Consider the following 24937-nt stretch of genomic DNA (forward strand, 5'->3'; position numbering starts at 1 on the left):
TAACATCATATGTTGCAGGAGTTATTCCCATTCCAATCAATTCACCAGTTCTTGGCAGATATCAACTACCTGGCATCCATCCTGCAATTCAATTTAACGCTCATTGTCTACCTGGAGTTAGCTTAAGATCCCACAAATTAAGGCTGTGGTCCCAAGACTGATCCCTCTTCAGATGCCAACTGTGAAGACAGGCCTCTCTACTTCTGATGGAGAGGCTATAAACCGGAGGGTCCTATGACCTCCCTCTTCAGATTCAGTAATTTTTTAAAAATGGTATAGAGAACTCAAGAAGCTACTTACTTAACTGTTCTACTGAAAGGATATAATTAAGGAACAGACAAATGGGAGAGATGCACAGGGTGAGGTATGAAGTGGCAGGGATGCTCTCTTCAGGCATACCACCCTCCCAGAACCTCTAAGTGTTCATCAGCTCAGAAGTTCACTAAACCCTATCTTTTAGGGATTTTCTTTTTTTTTTTTTTTAAATGGAGGATGGAGGCTTTGTCCCATAAGCATGTATGATTAAATCACTGGCCACAGATGATTAACAATCCCTACTCTGGAGGTAGGGAAAAAAAGTTCTAGACTTCTAAGCACATGGTTCATTCCCTTAGCAACTGGTACCCATCTTGAAGCTGGATAGAGTCTTTCAACTATCATTATCTTATTAACAAAAAAAGGATACTTGTCCTTCCTAAGAGCTGAATTATCTTGGAAGTCCTGTAATAAAATTCTGAAAGCACACTGAAAAACTGAAGACAAGCTTAATATGTATAAGAAGATGGATCTTCAAATAAATTTTCCTAGCCTAACCTTTAAAAAAAAAAAAAAAACAGGGTCAGCAGATTCTGGAAGAAGTAGCCTTGAATGATGGATGAGCCAGGAAATTAAATAGCAAGACACCTACCTTAGTGCCCACTCTGAGAGGTTATAGGTGGCATCAACCCCAGTGAAGGTTGAAGGTCACAGTGATCCTTGGTACTAGAAAAGCTAGACAATGTTCCAGAAATTCTAAGAGTAAATTTAGAGTGTACCTGTACTCAGTAATGAACCCATGCATCTTACAGGAAAATCCACCCTATCCAACCATCATGGTTTCTTGTAATGATAGGTGCTACCACTCGAGTCTCTACAACAAATTGAACCTACCATTTACTACAAATAAATCTATGATAAATAATTACTAGCATTCTAAGAAAATCAGCAAATGGAAACAAAATATCAAACTCAAGAATACCTAAGGAAAAAGAGTTAATATGGGAAAATAATTACCATGTTATCAAAAGCATAATCAATTTCCCCAAGAAACTCAAGGAAATATGACATTCATAAGAAATAAAAATAACTACTTCAAATCAAAACATAATTCTGGAAAATAAAAAAGTAAGGGTAGATCAGCATCAGATCATGGAAGTCTGCAGCTGGATTCTATACCCCAGTTACCAAACCCAATAATGACCCTGCCATGTTCCATCCATTTTATTTCCTCTCCTCCTCTCCCTCTCCATTCTCTAGGATCCCCTCTTTGGCATCTTCTCTTCTGTCTATAGACATGTACAAATCTCCTTTAAATCATAAGAATCCTTTCCCTTGACCCAGATCTCTCTCCAAAATAAAAAAGTAATGAAGTAAGGAGGTATCAATGAGGATTTGGAAGTTCCTAGTTAAAATAAACAGATGAATGGTTCTACTATTACATGAAGGAATATGAAGAAAGAAACAAAGCAGAGTAATGGGAGAGAAGGGAATGGTAGATGACATGATGAATGTGAAGCGCTGTCATGACAAGAAGAGCCTATAAACCAATCTTGCCCCACAGCACACTGTCTTTAGCCCACAAGTATTATATAAAAATTCAATCAACTTTTAAAATCAGGGATGTAAGATGCAAATCAGAATCCCAGCTTCTACTGAGAACCCAAGGGATATGAAAATTGGGAGGTTAGCACTCCCAATATGGCAGCAATGGTGACTAGAGCAAAAGGCCTGCACTCTCCCGCCTCTAACATCACCAAGACTGTCCTCCTGACCCTGGGCTTATGCCGGCTTCCATTTATCATCCCACTTACCCTGTCATTTTTTTACAGTTAAAAAAAAAAGTCCTCTTTTTTTACCCAAAGGCCTGTTTTTGCTCATCAACATTGTTGGCAAGGCCCCAGAAGACTCTTGAGTTCCTGAATTTGCAGTAAAACCACACACCCTAGAGGGAGTTGAAAATCAAGACCTTTGGCTGTTAAGAGAAAGCTAAGGAGGGCTAGGGAGTGCTGAGTTGTAGCCTAAGGAAGGTCCGGTATAACTTAAAGTGAAAGAAGACTGAGCTCGCCAAAAAGAATACGTAAAAAGTAGATGGCAAGTATGGAAGGAACTTTAGGGAATACCCACAATTCGAGTAGAGAAGAGAGTGAGAGTCTATAGGAAGTGAAAGGAAGTTGAAGGAGTGAGATGTTCAATAATGATTTCAAAATGAGCAAAGTCAGTTTATGATAAAAATTAATCAATTATTAGATCCATGCTATAGAAAGGGACTGCACGTCATTGTAATTTATTTGTTTAATAACAACAAAATTCAAATATAAACTACCCATGAAACTGTGTTACACACCAATTGGTTAGGGTTAGTTAACACAGAAAGATGTGTCTCTTAATTACTGTCAACATAAATGTTATACCAGGGTCCTGAAAGTCATTTTTCATTGATCAGAATTATCGTATGACATCTAAATTACTTAAGTTTTATCTTCCATGTTAAAAACATTTTCAAATGAAAATCAAAGGCAGGAATAATATTAGGTACAATTTGAAAAGAAAAATTTCCTCAAATTATTATATGTATCAGAGTGACTTGCGCTGTCATTAACAACAAAAACAAAGAAAAATTTACTAGGTTTTCCTTCAACTCTACGTAATGAAGAGTGGAAGAGAGTTCATGTAGGAGTAGAAATTTTACAAGAATTAAGCCATCACACTGGCAAATGCCATCAGACTGTGAATAAGTGGGAGTATCTCTGCACATTTGGTTTTAAAAGAAGATAATTTAGAAATTATATAATCTAAAGTAGATTTCTCTGTTAGGGCTTTTGTACTAGAAATACAAATGGGTATAGAACAGGGACAGAATTCATAAGGAAATACAAATTCAACACTAACCCTATGAGAAAACACTCTCTTAGATTAAAAAAACAAACAAACAAAAAAGAACATTAAAGCAAACATGAAGTTGCCATTATTTTAGAATTATTAAATTATATCAAAAATAAAGTATTTTGTACACTTAACAGAAGTAAGCCTGAATTAAAATTGTGTCTGGCCCTGTAAACTTGGATAGCAATTTAAAAGCCAGTAATGCTTACCAAAGTGCTCATAACCCGTGGACAACAGACCAATGGCACTCCTAGAACTGCATCTTGTGTAAATAATGCAACAGAAGCAAACGGTTAAATTGAAAAGATGCACTAAAAATGTCTTAAAAACAGATAAAGAATCTGTAAACAAGTCAATTATAAAAGATAAATTTTATATAAAATCATAGTGCATCAAAACTATAACCTATAGCTTATTGTTGTTTAATAGGACAATAATAAAGACTACGCAGACCTGGAAAAAGAGTTGATAACAAGTCAAAGTGGAAAATAAGAAAAACATCAAGTTTACAACTAGTTATAAAATTAAAAGTGGTATGGTCAATTAAGACTGCAAATACTCAAAATGTGGAAGTAATTATTATACTGGAATTGACAAGATTTATAAAGCATTATTTTCATCTTTTAATACTTTTAATTACAGAATAGATGAAATTGGGGAAAATATGGCTATCACAGGATTGCAAGATTGGCAAAGAGACAAAAAAAGAAAAGCCAAATGTTTTCTCTGATATGTGGATGCTGATCCATAATGTCAAGGGGAGAGGCGTACCAGGGAAGAATGGAGAAACCTTGGGTTGGGCAGAAGGGAGTAAGAGGAGGGGAGAGAGTGTAAGGGTGGAAAGGATGGTGGAATGAGATGGACATTATTACCCTATGTACATTACATGTATGATTGCACGAACAGCATGACTCTGGTGCACAGCCAGAAAAAAGAGAAGTTCTGCTCCACTTGTGTATAATGAGTTGAAATACATCTGCTGTAATGAAAACTAAGTAGAATAAATTTTCAAAAAATTTTTAAAAGAAAAGAAATTTACAGAAGAAAGTTCTATAGCCACAGTGACACGGATGGGGACAGAGAAAGCTACAGAGTCAAATGTTAGAGAACAGTAAAGATGGGAGTTTTAACAAATGAGGAACTTAGAAAGCTACTAAGTTCCTAGGAGAGAGCAGCCTCTGCAGAATGTTAGGGACACAAATTTCACACAGAGAACTGATTAATAAATAACTAAGATGAGGAAATGTCTCCAAGTGACCCAGGCAATGCTCAGAAAGAAGAAACAGGTGGTACTTGGAGAAGGAAAGAGAGACAACCAGTAGTTTGGGACAGAATCAAGAATGAGAAAATCATTTTCTGGTTTTGGTGTCCTTACTGGGATAGAACCCAGGACTTTAGGGACACTAGGCAAGCGCTCTGAAGCTGAGCTACATCTCCAGCCGTGAGAAAAGGGTTTTTAAGACAATAAACCAGGAGGGTGAATGATTCATAAAAAGAGAAGGAACATTATGAAACTGCTTGTGAAGGCCACACAGGACAAAGACTCCAATTATATGGAGCACAGTCTGGTTCCCCCTCACAACCATTTTCTTTGGTCAGCCCTCAAAAAGCACTCAAATTCATCTACAAAAATGATAATTCCTTGAACATTTTTATATCTTCTTAAAGTAAGTCACACTAGCCAGGCACAGTGGCATATGCCTATGGTCTCAGTTACTGCAGAGAATGAGGCAGGAAGATCACTTGAGCTCAGGAGCTCGAGATCAGCCTGGGCAACAAAGCGAGACCTGTCTCATGGGAGAGGGTAAAAAAAAGGTAAGACATTGATTAGAAAATGTATCCAACAGTATTTTAGCAAATATTAAGCCAGAGTTCAAATGAATGCCTCTCATATGTTATTTCCAGAAAAGCTAGAGGTCCCAAGTTATACTCTAAATAAATTAACTATGCCAAGGCAGCAACCCTATTTTGTACGGCTCTAAAATTTTCCTTTTTCTTCATCTTAACCTGAGTGAAATCAATATGTATCTTATAATCAGTGGCATCCCACTAATCCTAGAGGGCTGCATTTTTATTCTTAATGATACATAAAATATTGGTGTGTTTTATAATTAAAGACATCCTAAATTCAATTCAAGGACGATATCATTGGGGTTTTGACCTCAATAAAAAGAAAAGTATTTGAAACTTACAGCATCGAGCACCTTTGGCAACTACCATAACTATAATTAGCTTCTCCAAACTGAAATATAAACTACAACTTTTTAAATGTTTATAAATAAGAAAACCCAATGTGTCATCCAATAAATTTATTATATACCTGCCTATACAATTGAAAATATATAAGATAGTCAATATAATCAGCATCTTAAAACATTTTTCAGCATAATCAACTTGGAAGAATAGGCCAACAAATTACTCATAAAACACTTAAAAGTGACTCTAATAATACAACCAGGTTTAGCATCAAACCCCAATAGGTACCCCTACCAGAAAATTTCATCATGCCCATCTAGTTGATACTTTTTAATTTTAATTTCATATAATGTCATTCTTAGGATAAAATGAGCTACACTAATAAATGTCCCAATTCCAGATCTTCCAATTTTTATTTACTTTTCCATATTTTTATGTTGCATTGTAGTTGTACATAATGGCAGGATTAGATGTTACATATTCATAAATTCATACATCATAACTACATAATTTAGCCAATATCATTCTCCAGTGCTTCCCCTTTCCCTTCCCTCTTCCCTCCTCTTGGTCCCTTTCCTCTATTCTACTGATTATATCTTCCAATTTTTGAATAATATTAGCCATACCATCAGCAGTTAAAATTGGACAAAATTCATCATTCTGACGTACATTAGAGCACATTTTTTCAAAGGATGTCAGAGATAGCTACAAAATTTCAAGATCATCAACCAAGACACAATGTTATATTTTTCAAGAAATTTCACCTTCATCCTATATCAGAGGAAAGGGGAATATGTAACAAGTCAGAACTTCTGGGATCTTAACACTTAAGTCTTCTACAAAACATGGAGGCAATCAATCTGGCTATTTAATACAGGGAATGTATTATGATAGGAGAAATAAAGAAATGATTCCTGCCTTCAAGAAATGACACTGTGGAATGAAATATAAAGAACATTAACATGCAGTAGAATATGCTAGAGGAGTCCTATGAGAACACAAGGATATTAAAAATCATATAACATGGAGCTGGGGATGTGGCTCAAGCAGTAGTGCACTCGCCTGGCATGCGCGGGGCGCTGGGCTCGACACTCAGCACCACATAAAAATAAAGTGAAGAGTTGTGTCTACCGAAAACTAAAAAAATAAATATTAAAAAATTCTCTCTCTCTCTTTCTCAAAAAAAAAAAAAATCATATAACTAAGAAGTACAAAGAACCACAGCCACATCTACACTACTATAAATGAAAAATATTCTCTCTAGGCTAAAGGATTACTTCTACCAAGACCTGAACAGCAATTTATTTTAGATCTCTGTACATTTTTTTAATATATTGACAGGTTTTCATTTTTAACAAACCATCAAGAAGAAATCTGAAATTTTAAATAAATGGGACAAAAAGGATCCCAGAAACAAATAACAAATCTAAATAAATCATAAATAAAATTAAGGTTAAAATAATTTAGTATATCAATAATCTTTTTTATATTTTATTTTGTATTTAAATAATTTCTATTAACATAGAAGGAACTGCTATCCTATTTCACATCCTGAAATGAGAACCAAAAATAACTGAGGAAAATAAAGCTGTTAGACTGATAATTTAAGAGATGGTATTTGCATAGCAAATTAGCGTACTATGATATAATTACATATTCTTCAAACAAGAACTTGTTTGACAGTATGAGGCAGGCAAAGCAGGAAAGTCCTTTAAATATTAAGTGAATCTGATCAATAACACTAAGTAGAAGTTGTGCTTATAATTTACATACATAAAAATAGTCTCTTTTTCTATTTTTATAATCTTCTATTAATCAAGTTTTATTTCTAATAAATCTATCAAAATGGCCAGGTGCAGTGGCACATGCCTCTAATTCCAGCTACTTACTTGGAAGGCTGAGGCATGAGTATCACAAGTTCAAGGCCCACCTGGGCAACTTACTTAGTGAGACCTTATCTCAAAATAAAGCTTTTTTCCTTTCCTTTTTTTTTTAAGCCTAGGTCTCAGGCCTTTTGCCACCCAGCCCTTAGACCCGGCTTGTGGACTATGTTGTGCACAGTAGCCTCCTGAAGGGATAAGTCTAACTCTGGGAACTCCCTGGGGCATCCCCCAAAGGGATTGACCACCTGATGCTGGTGAACTTCCCCCTCAAGCTCTAAGATCCCACAAAATACCTGAGATGGGTGTGACCTGCCAAGATGTCAATCAATCTGCTACAAGACATCACAAAGCAAGACTATGCCCTGAAAACCTTTGATGCACCCCCTTAAATAAACCAAAGCTATTTTATCTTTGTCTAGTTCAAGAACCCATGTGGACTAGATCTATTAGGGGCTTTGCTTTTGTAAATATATTTATGAGTGTTTGTGTGTTATTACTTGTTAATTATTTGAGATATTAAGATTTAGGGTGGCTATTTAGGGTGGCTTGGATTCCTCTGGGCAGAAGGAATCCCCCAATCAGATGCTGGCCATCTTGGATTCAATACCTAGTACCAAACACACACACAAACACAGAAAAAAACACAAACACAATGAGATGATGAGCATGGGAAACAATGAGTTCCATGACCCATGAATTAAACATTTCTTACATGCACTCATGACTTGAAGAATATACTTTTTCTTTTCACCTTTTAGGTTAATGCTAATAATTATTCATACAGGCCTTCTCACTTGAAGAATTTGAAGAGATTGAAAGTATTCCAACTTTCACAAAAGACTTTTCAACAAAAATATACCATCATCAAAAACTAACCTAAGCCTTATAAAAATCATTTGCTAACCTATGGTGAAGCAGCACAATCTACAATACCCTCCCTGGTGTTCTCAATTCCTTGCTTATCAGGAACATTCCATCTGACAAATTCTAATGACCATGTCAAGGCTGAAAAAAAGGAAAGAAGCAAAAAAGCTAAAGGACAAATCACATCAAGAAAAACCTACAAAAATTCAGAGTTGCTCAACAGCACCCTCATACTTTTGAAAAATATTGAGCACATACTACAAGGCATATTGTTTACTCAGCCCACAGAAAATGCATGGTACCTCTAAGATGCACAACCACAGACCCCTCATATAAACTCCATGACCCCAGTTTGAGAAGCACTAAAACAGATATTAGAGAACTGAAGTACTTTAGAAAAGAGCTCTTGGGGCATTTAGTGAGAAGCTCTCCACTCTTCTTTTTCAAACAGTTCTAACAGGCTTATTCATAAAAGCTGTAAACCAGAAACGGAATGGGAAGTGGGATGGCAGCCAGAATCAGGCACGCCATCAGCAGAACAATGCCAGAGAAAGCCCAACACAGCCTCACAATACCAAACAGTCCTTGAAAGCTTCCCTGTAATTCCAAGCCCATATAACAATTATAGTGTATGCTATGACCTCTGCTATCAGGAAAAGATTATGTTCAGTGTACTTAAAGTAATTTTTCTCAGGAATAATTAACACAGAAAATTTAAAGCTTAAAGAGGACACTTTACCCAAGAGGACAAAAGGATAAAAAATACATGAAAAATATTTAAAATTATAAGCCACTGGATAAATGCAAATTAAAGCCATAAAAAGAAACTGCTATAAATCTATTAGAATTGTTAAATTAAGAATAAATACTAGCAATACCAAGAGGAAGCAAGTATGGGAAGCAGCTAGAGCTCTCAAACATCACTGGTGAGAAGACAACACACCACTCCTTTGGTGGGAGGGTGGGGGCAGTGGCGATACAGGAGAATTGAACTCAAGGGCACTCGACCACTGAGCCACATCCCCAGCCCTATTTTGTATTTTATTTTGAGACAGGGCCTCACTGAGTTGCTTAGCACCTCACTTTTGCTGAGGTTGGCTTTGGACTTGGGATCCTCCTGCCTCAGCTTCCCAAGCTGCTGGGATTACAGGCATGCACCATTACACCTGGCTGACACATTACTCTTAAAAATGCCTTGGCAGTTTTCTATAAAATACTTACCCTTTGACTCAAAATCACATACCCAAGTTATCTATTCTAGAGAAAGGAAAACTTAAAGGGCTGAGGGGTATATCTCAGTGGTAGAGCACTTGCTGAGCATGCCTGGGGCCCTGGGTTTAATCCCCAACACAATGAGGGAAACAAACAAACAAACCTCATTTTTACAGGAAAACCTAAACACAAATATTTACAGCAGTTTTGTTGATGATTGCTCTGAACTTAAAATAACTCAAAGTACCCGTCAACAGGTGATTATATACACAAATTGGTACAACCACACAGTGAAATATCCAGCAATAAAAAGGAATGAACTTCTAGGGATGGGGATGGGGATGTGGCTCCAGCAGTAGCGTGCTTGCCTGGCATGCATGCGGCCCCATTCGATCCTCAGCACCACATACAAACAAAGATGTTGTGTCCGCCAAAAACTAAAAAATAAATATTAAAACACTCTCTCTCTCTCCCCCTGCTTAAAAAAAAAGGAATGAACTTCTGATAAACACAAACACTTGGATGAATCTCAAAGGTAAGCTAAGAGGAAGAGGCCAGTTTCTGAAGATTACATACTGAATGACTTCATTTATGACATTCTATTTTGTTAAGTTAAAGGGCACTCTCAAGAGCAAACACTGTGGGAATGGGGAACTGCTCCATGGGAACTGCTCCATGGCTGCTAAGAGCTGTAGCTGAGAGAGGTGACTATACAGCAGCAGCATAAAGGAGGTTTTCAGAGGTGAGGGGTTCTTCTGAATCCTCACTATGGTAGAAGTCACAAGAATCTACATGTGTTCTAATTCCTAGACCTGAACACATGCATGATAGTTTAAAACTGTATGACAATTTCACAAGAATTGTCTTTTTACTGAACTATCACTGTGCATATAATAAAAAATTTAAAGGGGCTGGGATTGTGGCTCAGCAGTAGAGCATTCATCTAGCACATGCAAGGCCCTGGGTTCGATCCTCAGCACCACATAAAAATAAATAAACAAAATAAAGGTATTATGTTCAACTACTTCTAAAAAATAAATATTTTTAAAAAATTTAAAATGTGTCAAACTTCAAATATATAAAAGGGTTATACTATAACATTCTTCAGCTGACACATGACTAACATAATAGCCCTCTAAGATGGGAAGACACACACCATAAATAGTAACCATAAAAAAGCTGGGGGCTGTAGGTATAGCTCAGTGGTAAGCGCATACTTGGCTCATGGAAGGCCATGGGCTCTATCCCTAGCACTACAAAAAAGGAGGGGAGGGGAAGGGAAGTTGCACTGGATCAGTGATGCTATTATTAGACAAAACAGACTTTAAGACAAAAAAAAAACACTAGAAAAAGAAAGGAGGACAATTTATGATGCTAAAAAGGGTCAATTTGTCAAGGAGATGTAATAATGATGAACATATATAATCTAACAAAACTCTAAAACAAATGAAACAAAAGTGTACCAAAGTGAAAGGAGAGACAATCCATCAGTGACTGAAGACCTCAACACTCTACTCTAAATAACTGATACAACAACAGCCAAGAAGTCAGAAAGGTTATAAGCACTATTACCCACACTGACCTAACTGACAGCTGCAGGACACTTCATCTGACAACAGCAGAAGAATTCTCATTTTTTTAAGGTCCAGGATAAACTATTTCTAATGTCACAAAACAAGTTTCAATGAATTTAGAAGGACTGAAATACAATAAAAGAAATTTGGAGAAAACCTCCAAATACTTGGAAATTAAATAATAATTTCTGAACCACCCATATCATGTCAAAAAAAAATCATAAGCAAAAATAAGAAATATTTTGAACCTAAATGAAAACAAAAGTACAGCATGTCAAAACTTATGAGATACAGCTAACACAGTGAGTAGAGAGTGTTTTACAGTAGGTCCTGTTAGAAAATAAAAAAGATATCAACTTGTTTCTATGTAAGAAACTGAAGACTAAACTAAACCTACAGCAAGTAGAAGAAAATAAAGTTTAGGGCAAAACCCAATGAAATTAAAAACAGAAAACCAACAATGAAAAAAATCATTGAAACCAAAATTAGTTCTGTGAAAAAAATAAATAAATGACAAACCTTTATTTAGATTGACCAATAAAAATAATTATCCCCAAAATTCCCATTTATAAAAATCAAAAATAAAAGAGGGAACATCAACTACTGACCCTACAGGAAAAAAGTATAATATGGGGGAAAAAAAACAACAACTATATACCACCATTTTAGTCCATGTTCTGTTACTAGTAACACAATATCAAATTTGGGTATATTATAAAGAAAAGAGGTTTATTTTAGCTCAAGGTTCTGGTCCAAGGTTGAGGGGCTACATCTGATAATGGCCTTCTTCCTCACAGAGTCCTGAGAGGAGCGAATGGGCATTATGTGTCCTGGCCTTCTTCCCTCTTCTATAAAGCCACCACTAGTATTCAACCATAGGGGCTCCGCTTTGATGACCTTATCTAAACCTAATCACCTTCCAAAGGCCTGCCTGGAAATGGCATAGCTTCCACTCTCTTAATACCTCATAATGGGGATTAAACTTCAAGATGGAATCAGAAGAAACAAATCATATTTAAACTACAGCAGCCACCAAATTAGACAAGTTAGATGAAATCAACAAATTCCTAGAAGAAAAACATGAATAACAAATACTGACCCAAGAAGAAACAAAATCTACACCTACAAAAAGAAACTGTCAATCAGAAGTCTTTCCAGCCAGGCATTTTGGTTCACAAAGCAGGGAGCAGTAGTGCATACCTTTAATGGCAGTGATTCAAGGCCAGCCTCAGCAACTTAGCAAGACCCTGTCTCAAAAATAAAAAGTAAATGGGGGCGCTGGGGTTGTGGCTCAGCGGTAGAGTGCTTGCATTACACGTGTGAGGTGCTGGGTTCGATCCTCAGCACCACATAAAAATAAATAAATAAAAATAAAGGTATTGTGTCCAACTACAACTAAAAAAATACTTTAAAAATAAAATAAAAAGTAAGTGGGCTGAGGATATAGCTTAGTGGTGGTTCAATTCCCATAACAAAAAGAAAAAGAAGAAAAAATGTCTTTCAGTAAAGAAAATCCCAGATCTAGATGGCTTCACTATAGAATTCATAATATAATAATTCACAGACCCTTCCAGATAATAGGAAAATACTTCCCAACTCAATCTAGGAATTTAGTATTATTCCAATATCAAAGTCAGACAAAGATATTACAAGTGACCACACACACAAATAGACCAATACCCCCCTTTCAGCAATACACACTTAAAATTTTTCAATCAAAGCCAGGTATAGTGGCTTAATCCCAGTTACTCAAGGAGGCTGAGGCAAGAGAGTCTCAAGCTCAAGACCACAACAATTCAGTGAGACAAGCTCAAAACAAAAATTAAAAAGGTGATAATAGTTCAGCAGTAGAGCACCACTGGATTCAATCAATCCCCAGTACTGGGGGAGGAAATTCTTAATTAAAAAATTCACAATTAGTAAATCAAATCTTATAACATATAAAAAGGATTATACATACACTATAACTGAATGGATCCATCCCAGGAATGCAAGTCTGGCTTAACATCTGAAAATTGATAATGATACATAGGAAAATATATTAATTTAATGCAAAAAATTAGTAGAATAAAGGGGGAAAAGTCACTTCATCATATACTATATTCAGAAAAAGCACTTGACAAAATTCAATACCAGTCATGTTTTTAAAAGAAAAAACCAAACCCCCAGTAAATAAGACTCAAGGGTAACTTCCCCAAACTGATAAGGGGCATCTACAAAACCTACAACTAACACTGCACTCAAAGGTAAAAGATAGGAACAAGATGAGGATATGGATCCACTCTCAACATTTCTATTCAATGCTCTACTGGAGGTTCTAATTAATACAATATGGCAAAAAGCAAACAAAAGAAAAAAAAGGCATCCGGACTGAAAAGGAGGTTGTAAAAACAGACAGCCCATTCCAAGACCCAATGTTCTAGATTCTCAATACCCACACACACAGTCAATACCACTATCCCGTCAGAGAACTTACATTTAAAACAAGAGCTGGTATGTTTGTTGTATGGCAAATATAAAACATAGATTTCCTTCACAACATTACCAATGATGAGAAGTACAAAGTTCTTACATAAAATTGACAAGGGAGAAGTGAATACATCAATTTAAAGGCCCACAGAAGAAAATACTGGCTGAATTAAAATTTATCAACCTAAGAATATCTAACCGCATTTTCCAAATACAGACACATTTTAATATTATCCTAATCTATCTGAATACAATTATATGGACTTTATACTGTCAGTCTCACTTCTGACAACATGCATAACTTTTGTTCCACATTTTAGATAGCAAACAATAATCCAAGTTTCCAGCTTAAGTATAGTTTCAAGTGAGAGTTACTTACTTTGTGATACTCTTTTTGTGGAGGGGTTAGGTTTGGTTCTTTGTTTAACACTATGTCCTTGGAGAGACACAGTGACGGTCTCCTCAATCAACCTGGTCAATGAATTTAATTATTTCACTCATTCCTAAGAGTATCACATAAATAGAAAAAACATATCATTCATAAACATAGCAATAGAACAAGACCTGGCATCTCCCCAAGCAGTTGTTCAATAACTATTTTTGAGTGAGAATTAAAGGAAAGGTATCATAGACATGCTTCTTTGACGGAAACTGAGTTGAAAACTGGAAAACAGTACAGAAGTAAGAAACGGCAGACCCTCCCCTGCAGGATGATAAATTCAGAAAACAACACCTACTTCCCTAAGGAGCAAAGGAAGAAATTTATCTCAGGCTTTACAGGTACATTGAAAGCCACTTCCACACCCCTTTATGGAATAAATAAGTGAAGCTAAGTAAACAGAGGCAGAGGGAAAATGCACCTCAGCACTGACCCACAATTCCTGATCACAGGGACCAACACTTCTTGGCTTCCTCAAATGCTTTACTCAGAAGAATGTAGAAGAGCTAATATACAAGCTGGCCCTGAGACAATGCTTACTACCAGAGAAGAGAGATCACCGATAGCTAGAGTTTATTTTAACATGATCTGTATCCAAGAACAGAACTGCCATCCGCCTCAATAGATGTTCACACTGTTAAACAGCTGCCATGCTCTTTCACAGACTTATCTTAAATAAAAGGAACACAATGAAAATGTGGCCTACAAAACTCACCTCTTGTTTCTTCTTCTAATAAAACATCAAGTTGATCTTTTCTGTGTTGGGAAAACATAATTATATTGAAATTTAGACCTTCTGCACTAATAAAATCAATACCCTGTCTCTAAATTCTCTCTTGCTTCACTGCCCCTTAAAACTTAGAGCAACCCATACTTGCTCCTCCCTGTCAAATCCTTTTTGTAGCTATGCCATCATGTTGCTAGCACAAAAAAAATAAACTAATATACCACTTTTTTGCACTTCAGCCCTGGTGGTAGCCAACACTTCCAAAAGTATCCAAACAAAGACCTTGTTGTCACAAAAAAGAGTCCATGCCAACACTGGCTGCCTTGGTCCCTTCACCAAGAGACAGATTTAAACACCATCAGACCACATATGGCAGAACATGCTGACAGATGTGGACTAGCAGAAAACAGATCTTTCCTCAGAACATCAGTTAGGACTTCAGTTTTGGTTTTTTTCCTGTGCTGCGGCTGGAACCCAGGGCCTCACAAATGCTAAGCACACACTCTACCACTGAGCTACACAAACAGAAACATTTACTGAGTTCTGTGTGTCAAGCTCTGCTCAAGGTCATGGGCCAAGGTCATGGGCATGTAACTGTGAATAAGGCAAAACCACTGGCCCTTAAGAAGCCTACATTCTCGTTGGGCAAGAATACTCAAGTCCAAATGTAATACTAGTGTGGGATTAGGGTTGAAGGAGTAGCCAACACCTTTGTGTCCCAGAGTAATACAATAAATGATTACATAATTAATCTCCCTCTTTGCAATCTACTCTTGTCTAAAGTTATCCAACAGCTTCTCATTACACTTAGCATAAAATCTTAAATGCTTGAGAGGGTCTAAAAACCCTTGTATGATAACCCAGCAAATCTTTCCAACTTTTAAGGCCTTGAAGCATGCATCCTGAATCAAATAAGGATATCAGGCAAAAATCTCCTATTTCTGTATAATTTGCTTTCATGTATGATTTTCTGAAAATGTAGCCTATAAATCCTGACTCTAGCTTCTTGCTTTTTTGTTTTTTTGTTTTTTTTTCCATAAATCATCAGAGGCCCTGGCATTTAATTCCCAGAACTACCAAAAATCAATTAATCAACCATAATTAAGTATTATGAAATACTTAATACTATTTGAAAAATATGGTTATACTGCTTCCAGAGTACTTATTACAATTTATAGGTATATATTTACTTGCATCAATATTTCATGTCTCTTCCATTAAACCATAAACTCTAAGAAGATAAGTATAGTTTTCAATTTGGAGAAATCTAATGTCCACAGAGCCTAGGATCATGCCTAACACATAGAAGGGGTTCAAGGGAAAAAGAAATGAACAAAAGATGATCACCATGAATGGGAACAATGGCAGTTTAAATTTCTGAGGACTGCACCCCAAGATAGCCCACATTTAGTTTTGCTTGAGTGTTCTGTAACAAAGGCTTCACAGCAAAAACAAAGCCAAAGCTAAGTTTTTTTGACTGCTAAAAATCAACTAGTGCTTTGCTCTCCTTTTCCAATGAGTTAAAAATTTATCAGTATGGTCGAGGGCTAGGCCAAGGAAGTGCAGGAATGATGCTGGCCTTATGAGTGTGGCACTATCTCCCTTTGGGATGTGATACGGCTCCAGGTACTCAGTTCCTGACCAGGACTTGGGGCAACAGTCAGTAGTACAGCCTCCAGTGATTCTGTGGTTCTCAAGAGTCAATAAACCAGCATACATTTAGGAGATTATGATTTTTAAGGGGATTAAGGCAGGATTAATGAGGATATTTTAGAGGCTGCCTATCACAGCCAGATTCTAAAAAACCTTATAAACCACAGTGATAGGTAACTCAGGAACTTTCGAAAGAGGCCTTTTGTTCTGAACCTTGTCTTATTTGGGTTTTGAAACTTACTGGTCATTTCTCAGGTTGCTGTGATTCAAGCCACAGTCAAAGTTGAAGAAATCCTTGAACAGGCAGACTACCTTTATGAAAGTGGAGGCAGAGGAAAACTTTAGCAGTTGCTAACCTAATATAAGGCAAGTGGAGATGCAGGGTTCCTGTGGCAGTTGGCATGGGCATCAGGTGACACAGCTTAGCAGGACTTCAGAAGAAGAGAAAAAGCTTCTTGTGTATGAAGCCCTAGAGCATGCAATCTGTATTAGTGATGTTGGAGATTACGAAGTCATCAAGATTAAAACTGCAAATGCCTACATTTCAAGGAACATTATGAGAAAGCAATTGAAATGAAACCTAAAGATGCTATCTCAATTTACCTGATAAGTATTTGGAGCTATGCATTTGCTGAAATTCCTTGGTATCAAAGAACTGCTAAAATGCTGTTTGCACCTCCTCCTAGTTCCATCTATGAGGAGGCCTTGGGCTACTTTCACAGGGAGAACAGGTGGATTCAAACTTCTGCAGCAAAAACTTGCTTCTTTTAGGAAAGACATATTTGAAGTTAAAAAACAAAAAGCTAGCTGCTTTCTGGTTAATGAAAGCCAAGACTATTCAGTACACATGGAGGAAGATAAACAAATGCAGACAGAAGCTGCTCAGTTGCTTACAGGTTTGTGAAAAAAAAAATGAGACCTTTTCAGAGAAGAAAATGCATGACATAACCAGTAAACTTTGCCTTTTTATTTAATTATAAAGATAACACATTAATCATAACTTTATGGCTTTTTCTCAGGTCTTTCAACTTCTTGACCATTTTAACAGAATAAATACATTAAATTCTAGATTTCTTCACAAACAACAAGGTAAAAGACATAATTGCCATATTGTCGTAAGAGTGGTAGCAATAAATTTCCATGGCTTAGAAAGATTATTGTGAATCTTGGGACACCAACGATGCAAAATGATATGGGATTTCTAAATACTGGTCACATGACATCAGGATGAGAGTATATCAAGAAAAGAAAGTTTAATGGAAGCAGCAGCATATGGGTAATGGATTTTCAAGTTGATTTGATTCGAAGCGGAGATCTTCCAGAGAAGTACAGTGAAAGTGAAGTGATGTTTAGGGCTCTTGGTGTAGTTAAGTGGCGTATCTTGAAGACAACCTGAATGGAAGAACTTTCATCAGAAAAGGACTGAAAATGGAGTGGCTTCCTTTTTTAAATATGCGGTCTTACAAGCAACTGAATTTGTCACTGAATAAAGTCCACATTTTAATCCCTAATGAGTTGAAAGGCATATAATATTTAAGGGTGAAATGGAAATTAAGATGTTTTAAATGGAGAAGACAATGCTACTTAAATGACAGTGGAGAGTTACCACTGGAAAAAACCTTAATTTTTGTAAAATGAGCTTCTTCAATGCCATTTATATAAATTTGAGACTGTGTGTACATGAATCCCCCCTCAAAAAAATTGAGAATTATAATGTAGTAAGTAAACTGTGCATATGTGTTGTTTACCTTGTAGGTTTTCAAACACAAAAAGTAGTGAATTCTGTATGTCCATCTAACATTAAATAACTGTTACTCACGTTTGTGTGTGTGTGTCTGAGTGTGTGTGCGCGTGCATGCAGACTGATTCATTATTTAAACACCCAGCCACCAAAAGAACTTTAGAAAAATTTGAAAGATTATAAATTTTAACCACACTAATTTAAATAAGCAAATTTTTCATTATTAGAAATAGTTGCCATCATTCCTACTGAACTATTAATTAAAAATGTACTATACATGTACACTATTAGATAGCTAATACTCAAGACCATCTTTTTAAGGAATTTTATTTTATTTATTTATTTTTTTAGTGCTGAAGATTAAACCCATGTCCTCGTGTTATGTAAGGCAAGTATTCTACCACTAAATCACATTTCCAATCCTTTCATGTATTTTGAGACAGAGTCTCACTAAGTTGCTCAGGCTGGCCTCAAATTTGTGGTCCTCCTGCCTCAGCCTCATGAGCAGAGAGGATTACAGGAAGGTGCCACTATACCTAGTGAAAATTCTTTATTTATAGATTTAGCGATAAAATTATGATAAAATGACTATAACAAGTATTGTCTTGTTTAAATAAGTGTACAAAAAATTATAAATGCCTCCACAAATATTTCAAACAATGTTACTGTATGATATTTCTATGCTAGTTAGCACAGTGTGATAATCTTGGAGATGTCCCAATGATTACTTGTATAATACAAAAATATTCACAATAGCCTCCTGCAGGAAGCACATCAATTACTATACTAATGTGGACAATATATCCTTTCATAAACAAAATGCACAGAAGAATCCCATATTTTCTTTTTTGAAAAGATACTTGTTTTGATATTTTAAAAAAAAAAATTACAGAAACAGTGGGGTCACAAAATAGTATTTAATTCTGTATTGCTGAAAATACCAAAAGACATAATGTTAAACACTTACATTAGGAGGTATCAGTCTCAAAGAAACTTACATACAGGTGTTGGTGAAGACGATAATCATTAAAACTGCCAAGAAAAATAGAGTCCAGAAATAAAAAGAGGTTTTCCTACATACAAATGAATGCTTATTTTACATTTTAAATCATGAGAAAAAAAATAATGCCTTTCAGGTTTTTGATTTTTTAATGAAGTCAAAGTAATTTGAGTATTTAAGTTTGCTATTTTGTTTCAATTTTCAACAAAATTTTAGGCAATGATTCAAATTTATCAGTACAAGCTGGCTATATGCTTGCTTTTCTGATTAAAAATTTAGCAATAAACTTCTCCCCAACCCCACCTTTGCCCTATCAACTTTCCTGTTGGCCACATTCTATACAAATCTTAAATGGGGCTTGAAAGAAAACTCTGTGTTTTGATAACTAATTATGCACTTGCATAAATGAACAACTTTAAGTTACATGATTTCATAAGATGAGTTCCAGCCCCAGGCAAGAGCTGCCGCTAATCTCATTTTCTCATCTTTGGGGTTAACATTTATAGTGTCCCCTGAGGGAAATTCCTGTCTCAACTAAATAAATGAAGAATCTATCAATGCAATGTTCTTATCACCTTAAAATTAGCCTGTCAAGATTACCTTCCCATGTTCTCTAACCTTTTATAGTTAAAATGGAAAATATCCAATAAAACTAGTATATACAAATCAGATTCTAGTCTATAATGAATGATTTCTCATCCTGTCACAAATTTACTGGGAATAATGAGTACTGATTGAAGAAACTAACAACATATGGCCCAAAGTCTGGGTCCCAGATTACAAGAACATTGGCTTCATCTAGCCTCAAGTGCACACTGCCTTTCAGAGTCTAAAATAGCCATGAGAATTATAAGAGTCTATCAGACCCCCAAGTCACAAACGCACCAGAGGTCAGTTTTCTAAAGGCAATGTCTATTTTTAAATAAATATAAGTTGGTTTCTAAATTTGATCTGCATTTAAATTATCATCTGTGAGGAATGTCTGGCTGGAGCAGTTTTAAGCTGCTTAAGGAAGGTCCAAACAAAGTTCATTTTATGTGCAACAGACAAAGCCTACTCTTAGCAACTAGCGTCTTCCACAAGTCAAGGAGCAGCAGCTGGGAAAAGAGTGGCATCCTGTAGCTAAGGGGCTCTGGAATTTACTTCTTCACATAAGTGATAAAAGCAGGCCATTCTTCACCTTATGATGACTTAGGAAAACCAATTTCCAATCGCTCAGAACAACAGAATGAAGTAATAGAGCATATTTTCAATGGTGAACAGAGCATAGGGATACCACCCCCAAGAAGATGCCAATAGAAATCTATTTAAGCTTCCTCACAGTACACTTATCTTCAGAAAATACACGTTCACAGGGTTACATTTACCAAAATAGTCTTATTGACAATAAAGGAGGAGCTTTCTTTTGAACTTTGTATTCAGAAACAAGAAGATAAAAGAAAACCACAAAATTCCTATTATAGCATCTATTAAATAACTGTGGCATGGGCTGGGGATGTGGCTCAAGTGGTAGCACACTCGCCTGGCATGTGCGGGACGCTGGGTTTGATCCTCAGCACCACATAAAAATAAAATAAAGATGTTGTGTCCACCAAAAACTTTAAAAAATTGTTTGTATCTCTCTCAAAAATAAATAAATAAATAAATAACTGTGGCATGAACTGGTGATAATTTTGTAAATTTTTACCATGCTCAATTTGGAGGAAGCCTCAAGTCACTGAGAACTTTCAAGGACTTTTTAAAAAAATTATCCTTCAAAGGTACTGCAGCGGCTCTGTACTGCTACCACTAAGGAATAAGTAGCTCCACTACTTCAGCAATGGTGTCCTATTGATTTTAATATCCACATTAGGAGAACCACCACCAAGACATAGGTGAAAAGCTAAAACAAATCACCTTTGGATAAAAATCTATAAATAGAAATACATAAATTATATACTTCCATAAGCCTAGATAAATGGGTTTAACTAAATTACTGTTAAGTAAACTATTAATAATCAGTAGTGAAGGCAAAAATAACAGGTGTATCCATGTGTTTATGCCACCAACAAAGCTTATTTCCTCTCATCAGCTTTCGATTCTGGCCAGTCCACTGGTCAAAGATAAACTAATACTATGTAGCAGAGGAGGCAGCAAATCCAAATATTTCACTTTCTAGATATCTGAAAGATCTGATTTTTAATTCCATCTTTTAAAATAAATCTGATTTTAAGAGTTGAAGAGATGATGAAAAGTGAAAGCACAGCATCTGAACCAAAGCCTTGATTCCATCCTGCCTCACTCACTCACCTACTCACAACACTGAGTGATCCATATGCTGCCCAATATGCAGACCCCTCCAGTGCCTACACAAACTCCAGTTCATCTACAGGAAGCAAGACACCTAACTGAAAAACTCCCTCTCACAGCTTGAACCACAAGACTATGATCTGGCCAATAAGAAACAAGCAGATGTGTCCTGAGAAAGCAGCAGAAAGGTTGCTTAAAGGGAACTGACTATTCAGAATTTCATCCATTTTTCTCCTTTCTTCCACTTGTTGGAAACACTGATGCCCCAGTAGCCATCCTATACGGTCAGCTTAAGGCTGCATGTCTGAAACTCAAGAGGCAAATATAAACAGTATTTCTTTAGTGTTGTCAAATCCAGGGAATTCATGGCCAAAGATCCTGGCACTGTGGGGGCTCTGATGCTGTTTCTGCCTAGTTGTTACTGTCAATAACCCAGTGTTTCAAATGCATAAATATAAACAAGTTTATAAAGACTCTGAAAGAACAGAGCTAAAGGAACATACTTAAACTTCAATAAAGAGAGCTGAATGTTTCAAGGAAAGCAACAAAGTTTAAGAACCAAACTCCCCTTCTCTGTTCAAAACCTCAATCCATCCCTTCAGCACATAAACACTGAGGACCAGGTGTACATGTGTATCTGCCTCTCCACCACCCTGGAAAAACTTAAAGGCAAAGACTGCTCTTGTTTACTTCTGCAGCTCACGAACCCAGCACAAATCAGCTACTCAAGTGTTAAATGAAAAACTTGAAGTAAACGAAGCTCCTAAATTAAGAATCTTCCGATGACAGATAACTGTACAGGCTGGAAGTCTGCCATGGTACCTGCATGTAGTCCAGCTCACTCAGTGTAACAAAACACATGGAAACTGATGAGCCGAAGTGCCTCACTCTTTACCTCCAGGGCCTAAAGACCTGACTGCCTCATCAAGGACTGGGTAAGGTGGAAGCAGATTCTAGAGAGCTCTAGTCTTCTTTTCTCCTCTTTCTACTCACCCCGGCAGAGATGCCAAGAAGAGCTCTGCTACATAGAGAAAAGCAATTACAATGCAACGTGAAGATGGCATATAAATGCATGCTTCCTCTGTAGGGGCAGGCACAGCTTCAGTGCCCGGTATGGACCATCTCATTACCTCATTTACTCCACACCATCGCTGCTGAGCTTCCTTTCTGACATGCAGTAAGCAGTGTAATAAGAATTGTAATGCAAAAAAAAAAAACAGTACATGTATAAAGGCATGAATTGGCGTGAACATACTCTAAATACAAAGATATGAAAAATTGTACTCTATATGTGTAATAAGAATTGTAATGCATTCTACTGTCATGTATTTAAAAAAATAAAATCAATAAAACTAAAAAAAAAAAAAATACAGAGGCAGAGAACACTCAGCAAGGACATACCACGCCACTAGGCCAGGCAGGAGGCAGGGAGCAGGGAGGCAAGAGCACCTGCACAATGAGAAAGGCTGAGCATAGGAGACAGAACCTGAATGGGCAACATCATTCTTCCAGGGTGGAGGGGACAGGCAGAACTCACCAGGCCCCTGGCACTGGATCAGTGGGCACAGCTGCCCAGGGCACATCTGAACATGTGAGTGGTGGAGCGTTCAAGAGCTCTGTCTGAAGGATTGGGCTGTATGAGAAGGACAGACCTGGTGGTTTCTCATAAATTCTCCCACAAGCTGTACCTCTGGGAGATGCATGAAAGGATTTCTTAATCTGGAGCACACAGTAATTATTTAACACATAGTATTTTAAACCCAGATCATTAATACTGACCATTTATTAGAAAGTATGAATACTGATCATTTATTAGAAAGTATTAAAAGTACATTAATAATTTTACAAAAGCATAGAAATGAACTGAACAAAAAACACTGCTGAAATACTTCTTTAAAATATCCCTAAATAACATACTTCCCTCTAAATTTTGGAAAGATGGTTAGGCAGATTCATGACTTACAAAATAAATTTTGTATGTGATGGCAGAGAGTCAACTTTTCAAATCTGATTTCCACTCTTCTTTAGTAATAGAAATAAGATTTTATTTAGGCTGGCAATGTGCCCAATGAAACACCACACTTGAGCCTCCCTTGAAAACAGCATTGACCAAGGAGTTTCAAGTGGAAGTCAATGGGTGGAGATCCCACAAAGTCCCTTTCGCCCCTTTCCTTCCCCTCCTATTGCAGACATCTTGTCTGTAGCTCCAATAGTGTCCTGTGGTTTGGAGAACACAGAACTCACACCAGGGATGTGAACGTGAGAGGGTGCCTGAGTCCTTTCTTGAAGACTATAGAACCACCACCCAATAGGCAGTTAATATGAGAAAATCAAGCCCTGTATAATCAGATACCTGTTTCTGCTAGGCAAACACAAACTTAACTGTAGATGCTAGAGCATATTAAAGTACACAGGGTAAGATATGGCAAATAGCAGCATCAAATACATTAATGGTATGAAAATATATTTCATGATTCACTATCTTTTTCTAAGCAACACATCATTTTATGATTATTAAACATCCTTTATAATGAATATAAATGTTTTCCAATGTTTTCTGTGGGCACAACAGATATCTAGTTCTTGAAACATCTTATCTACTCTGCACACTAAACTAGGGAGAATGAGAGGCTAGGCAGAAAGAAACCTGGGAAGTTGGCATACAGACAGTATGTAGAAAGTACTGGAAAACTAAACAACATCAACACAATGAACACATGCTCTTTACAGAAAGCTTCGTGTTGTACAAGCCAGGTGAACTATAGGTAACAGTCAATTTGGGGGATCATAATCTACACTAGTCTCTGGTTGCCCCTGCCTACCATCACAGAATCACACAAATTTAAATGTAACATACTTGATACCCCTTTATTTTTAAAAGGAATAGTTGCTTTGTAGCAACTCTCAACTGATACAGATTTTTACTTGGTTTTCGTGGGAATGTTATTGTATTCCTTCCTCTACCTCTTAACCACAAAACAGTCATGCCCACCATGAACATAATAATTTCCCAGGGTTGGGATGCGTTGGGGAGGAGAACGCCATCTCTGAGCAGGATCAGTCACTTACTGCAGGAAAGCAAAGTCAGGATCACCTTCTCTGCTTTAATTTAACTCATTGTACAGGTTTTGTTTAAAGCTAGAAACAAAATCCGAATATAGATGCTTAAAAAATAATTCTACTTCCATTTTTTATCTCTGTTCACTTTTTTAAAAGCAATGATTCCTTTCTATTTCAAATATTGTTGGCTGAACTAACAACAAGCCTACCATCAAGTCACTATCACCTAACAACCATGGAAGTCCTACTGTGTAGTAAACATTACATGAACATCAGTTTTCTTTATAGAAAGTGGTAAACTGAAATGTACATAATACCCAAATTCAAGCCTGGATTTCCATCCTGGTTATAACAATTACCAATTGTAGGTGAAACTTTGGGCAGACTAATTTGCTGCTCTCTGGCCTTAGTTCCTAAAACTATGAATGAAAGTAATGCTATTGTTCCCCTTCTAGCATTATTGAAAAAAAAAAAAAAATCAGTGCTAATGTACATAAAGACCCTAGCAAAATGTTTGACACAAAATAGGTATTTTGCAGCTATTAATATGATAATTACCAAAAATTTTTAAAACATTTAAGTAACTAGAACACTTATTTGACAATCAAAAATGAAGTAAAAGAGAAAGTTAAAAGCATCATAAAGAGAGACAGGGTGGGAGTTGAGCAAACTGTAAATAAGAGTACTTT

The 24937-nt window shown here is 36.5% G+C and overlaps 1 protein-coding gene and 1 pseudogene across 8 annotated transcripts in view; one reads left to right on the forward strand and one right to left on the reverse strand.

Annotated features, from left to right (window-relative positions):
* Positions 1-24937, reverse strand: part of Sipa1l1 (signal induced proliferation associated 1 like 1) — a 364872-nt gene that overhangs the window by 194898 nt on the left and 145037 nt on the right. The window contains exon 4 of one of the 8 annotated variants that reach the window (XM_071607702.1): positions 12831-12878. The exons of the other annotated variants lie outside the window; for them this stretch is intronic. The gene's annotated coding sequence lies outside the window, so the exon portion shown is untranslated. The remainder of the gene's footprint in view (positions 1-12830; positions 12879-24937) is intronic. 8 annotated transcript variants of the gene reach the window in all.
* Positions 14050-17194, forward strand: LOC139704602 (regulator of microtubule dynamics protein 1-like; annotated as a pseudogene).

Source organism: Marmota flaviventris, chromosome 2 (genome assembly GCF_047511675.1).
Source record: "Marmota flaviventris isolate mMarFla1 chromosome 2, mMarFla1.hap1, whole genome shotgun sequence".
NCBI lineage: Eukaryota > Metazoa > Chordata > Mammalia > Rodentia > Sciuridae > Marmota > Marmota flaviventris.